General features: G+C 43.6%; 1 long non-coding RNA gene across 9 annotated transcripts in view; it reads right to left on the reverse strand.

The window, feature by feature from the left end:
- The window catches only part of LOC131362607 (uncharacterized), a 64810-nt gene that overhangs the window by 19062 nt on the left and 40748 nt on the right, over nucleotides 1–5000 (reverse strand). Inside the window, exons 1-2 of one of the 9 annotated variants that reach the window (XR_009206224.1) lie at nucleotides 1314–2898; nucleotides 1191–1237 (exon numbers count right to left, since the gene is read on the reverse strand). The exons of 6 other annotated variants lie outside the window; for them this stretch is intronic. This is a non-coding gene — a long non-coding RNA (uncharacterized LOC131362607). Of the gene's footprint in view, nucleotides 1–1190; nucleotides 1238–1313; nucleotides 2899–2926 lie in introns of those variants that run through there. 2 more of the 9 variants (XR_009206223.1, XR_009206225.1) reach the window with 2 other exon arrangements.

Raw genomic sequence — 5000 nt, forward strand, 5'->3', positions numbered from 1 at the left:
ACCACCACCCACTCACTACCACACAACACCACCATACACCACACAACACCCCCACTCACTACCATACACCACCACCCACTCACTACCACACAACACCACCACTCACCACCATACAACACCCCCACCCACCACCATACAACACCACCACCCACCACCCCCACTCACCACCATACAACACCACCACCCCCACTCACAAACAACACCACCACCCATCACCATACACCACCACCACCACCCACTCACCACCATACAACACCCCCACCCACCACCCCCACTCACTACCACACAACACCACCACCCACCACCACCACCACCCACTCACTACCACACAACCCTACCACCATACACCACCACCACTCATACCACCCACCACCACACAACACCCCCACTCACCCCCACCACACACCCCCACTGCACACCCCATAAAAGCAGTCTGAGGTGGGCTCTGTGTTGAGAAGTTTGAAGAAGGGGTGTAGAAAGTCCCGACCAATCACAACGCAAAACCAAACAGTTTCCTGTTTTTGATTGGCTGTAAGTAACGGTGCGGTGTACACTCGTGAGCTTGCCGGTCTGTCAAGGATTACGGAGAAGCTGACACAGACAGTCACGCAATTCATAAAGTGTGGAATTATTTGCTTCCAAATGCAATGCATCGATTTTTGCAAATGCAATGCATCGAAGACTGTTAGTTGCTCCAGCATCCCCAGATCCCGCTTCAGAAACAATTCCGACTCCCTCCACCTACAAAAATAAAACTAAAAAAATATCTATCTATCTATCTATCTATCTATCTATCTATCTATCTATCTATCTATCTATCTATCTATCTATCTATCTATCAGCTACTTCCACGGATTTTTTAAAATGTTCACTCAATTTCTCTCTTCAGAATATTACTTAAATATTTTATTTTAGTTGGCCCAAACTTCACTTCAACTTTAAAAAGATTATAATATTGCCTGAATTTGTTCTTATTACTCCAGTCATTAGTCATTCTGAACGTTGAAAATAACCCTTTGTTTAACATTTTAAAAACACATTTCTGCTTATATTGATTTAATATAATATGTATTCTTAACCAAACCCAAGCAAGAATATTAGTACAACAATATTTTTGCTATTCCATCATTTAATTAGTTGAATTTTACAGAGTATATATCTCTTCAACCCCACCCCCAAAAATTGCCTACCTGGGATGTCTGTCTGCCCACCCTTCTATGGTTGGCAAGAACTGGGCCTGCCACACAGTAATACCATCACACAGTAATACCACCACACAGTAATACCACCACACAGTAATACACAGATCTCACCTCTTATAGTATGCTTCTGTCCAGATTCTCTTTGGACGTGACTTCTGCCAAGACTTCCTTCTACAAGGAAAAGCTTGAAGCTTCTGCACAAGATCCCCGAAAGCTCCACAACATCTTCTCTGCACTACTCAACCCTCCGACTCCACCTGCTCCATCCTCCCTGACCGCTGAAGATTTCGCCACTTTTTACACAGAGAAGATTGAGAAGATCTGCCAGACCTTCCCGTCCACCCCAACTTTATCTACATTACACAGCCAGGACTCAGCTACTCCTTCACTGAAGCATCTCTCAACCATAGCAGCAGAAGAGGTTTTGCAGATCATCCACTCCTGCAATCCTACCACCTGCCCACTGGATCCAATTACTTCCACTATGCTCCAGACCATCTCACCTGACCTCCTGCTCTTCATCACCACAGTCATCAATAGATCCATTACATCAGGACAGGTACCAACTGCCTTTAAGCAAGCAAGGGTTATCCCTATACTAAAGAAACCTGCTTTGGATCCCTCTGACATCAATAATTATAGACCAGTATCACTCCTCTCCTTTCTTTCAAAAATTCTCGAACAAATTGTTTATAATCAATTGTCCAACTATCTCTTGTAGAATAACCTCCATGATCCCAACCAGTCTGGCTTCAAAGCAGCACATTCCACAGAGACTGCCCTTTTGGCGGTCACTGAGAAACTACATGCTGCTAGATCAGCCAAGCTTCATCGGTCCTCATCCTCCTCCACCTCTCTGCAGCATTTGACACGGTTAACCACAACACTCTCTTGTCCACCCTCAGGAGTTTGGAATTTGTGGAACAGCATGGGAATGGTTTGCTTCCTACCTGGATGGTCGCTCATATCAGGTAACATGGAAGGGACTGACATCTGCCCCACGCAGACTCTCTACTGGTGTCCCACAAGGCTCAGTACTTGGTCCTCTCCTTTTCTCCTTCTACACCCACACTCTTGGCAAAGTTATATCCTCACATGGCTTTTCATACCACTGCTATGCTGATGACACCCAACTTATCTTCTCCTTCCCTCCCTCAGATACCACAGCTTCTGCCCGGATCTCAGTGTGTCTGGTGGACATTTCATCTTGGATGACTGCTCATCAGCTGAAACTTAATCCCAGCAAAACTGAACTGCTGGTCATCCCAGGTGATTCATCCCCAGCCCAGGATCTTAGATTATCTCTGAACAACTCAATGATCTCCCCTTCAGCCACTAATCGCAACCTTGGGGTAACCATGGACAATCAACTGTCCTTCTCCTCCCATGGTGCCAATTTGACACGCTCATGTCGGTTTCTTTTGTACAACATTAGAAGGATTCGACCATTCCTATCCACACAGGCTACTCAAGTGCTTGTTCAGTCTCTGGTCATTTAGAGACTGGACTACTGCAACTCTCTACTGGCAGGTCTTCCTCTGAATGCAATTCGTCCACTGCAAATGATCCAAAATGCAGCTGCACGGCTTGTTTTCAACCTGCCTAAGTTCTCCCACACCTCCCCACTGCTGCGTTCCCCCCACTGGCTTCCGGTAGCTGCACGCATCAGATTCAAAACACTGATGCTTGCCTACAAAGTCAAGAATGGACCAGCACCATCTTACCTCAAAGATCTTATTACTCCTCGCACTGCACCTCGCTCCCTCCGATCCACTAGCACTGCCCGACTGGTCCCACCATCTCTCAGGGTAAAAGGTAGGTATTCATCTAGACTCTTCTCTGTTCTGGCACTGAGGTGGTGGAATGAACTTTTTTTTATATAGCGCTTTTAACAAAGAGCATTGTCTCAAAGCAGCTTTACATGAGAAACGACATAAGAAAACAACAAACATATAAACAGACAGACAGACAGACAGTCCTAGATGTTATCCCAAGTGAGCAAGCCTGAGGTGACTGAGGCGACTGTGGCAAGGAAAAACTCCCTTAGATGGTATGAGGAAGAAACCTTGAGAGGAACCAGACTCAAAAGCGAACCCATCCTCATTTGGGTGACAATTGTGTGATGCAGATACAGCATGTGTATAGTGTTATGTAAATCAATAAGGAGGTTGTTGTCCATGGCGCTGCTTGAATATCCCAATCCTCACAAGCAGAACCCGGCTGGAGCTGGTCCATCTCCGGATGCCACTGGAGCACAGTCTCTGTATGCCTCGGGATGGGTAGAAGAAGGGAAACAATGGAACAGCATTAGCGTAGCTGCTGTTCATAATATTAGCAGTACTAGATGAATGTGCATTTAATCAGATGTACTTGGGCACAAGGTTATGGGATGTGTTAGATGTATGTCAGGCTGAAGAGATTTTACTCTTTAGTCTACATTTAAACTGGGAGACTGTGTCTGAGCCTCGAACACTGTCAGGAAGACTATTCTAAAGTTTTGGAGCTAAATACGAAAACGCTCTACCCCCTTCTGTGGACTTTGATATTCTGGGAACTACTAGAAGTCCGGAATTTTGTGATCTTAAAGAGCGTGGTGGATTGTAACGTGTTAGAAGACTGGAGAGATAGGTGGGAGCTAAACCAATTAGAGACTTGTACGTAATTAGTGCTAATTTATAGTCAATTCTAAACTTAACAGGTAGCCAGTGCAGGGATGATGATAATGGGGTTATATAATCATATTTTCTTGATCTGGTAAGAACTCTAGCGACTGCATTCTGGACTAACTGTAGCTTGTTTATTGAAGATGCAGGACAAACACCTAGTAATGCATTACAGTAGTCCAGTCTGGAGGTCAGGAATGCATGAACTAGTTTTTCTGCATCAGATACAGATAAAATGTTCCTAAGCTTGGTGATATTCTAAGATGGAAGAAGGCTGTTTTTGTGATATTGGAAATATGATTTTCAAAGGATAAGTTGCTGTCTAATATTACACCCAGGTCTGTCACTGTCCAGCTAGTAGTAACAGTGCATCCTTCTAGATGCAAGCTGAATTGCGAGAGCTTCTGTGTACTGGTTTTTGGACCAATAAGTAATATCTCTGTCTTATCAGAATTTAGTAATAGAAAATTATATCGGTCATCCAATCTCTAATACCTTTAACACACTCAGTTAGTCTAGACAAATTAGATATTTCATCTGGTTTTGATGAGATATATAACTGGGTATCATCAACATAACAATGGAAACTAATCCCATGCCTTCTAATGATGTCACCCAATGGAAGCATGTATACTGAGAAAAGCAGAGGTCCTAAAACTGACCCTTGTGGGACCCCGTATTTCACTGGCACTACACTGGACAGTTCTCCATTTAAATCTACAAAGTGGTATGGATCAGACCGGTAGGATCTAAACCATTTTAATTCCTGTCCCTGCATACCTGTGTGATTTTGTAAGCGATCTATGAGAATATTATGATCTATAGTGTCGAATGCAGCACTAAGATCAAGCAGGACTAAAATGGAAATTTTCCCCTAGATGTCCGTACAGCCGATCAAACGATGTCTTAAGACCTACCTTTTCCTGAAGCAATTAAACTAGCTCTTATCTTTCCCTGTTTATGTTATATGTTAAAAAAACCCATCCAATTTTAGGCTAATGGTATCCTCAGTCTATAATCTATTGAACCAGTGTTAATGTTTTCAATGATAGAGACTTAAAGCACTTTTGTATGCTCTGGATAAGAGCGTCTGCCAAATACCAGAAATGTAAATGTAAATGTAACACACAGTAAC

The sequence above is a fragment of the Hemibagrus wyckioides genome, linkage group LG12, assembly GCF_019097595.1.
Source record: "Hemibagrus wyckioides isolate EC202008001 linkage group LG12, SWU_Hwy_1.0, whole genome shotgun sequence".
NCBI lineage: Eukaryota > Metazoa > Chordata > Actinopteri > Siluriformes > Bagridae > Hemibagrus > Hemibagrus wyckioides.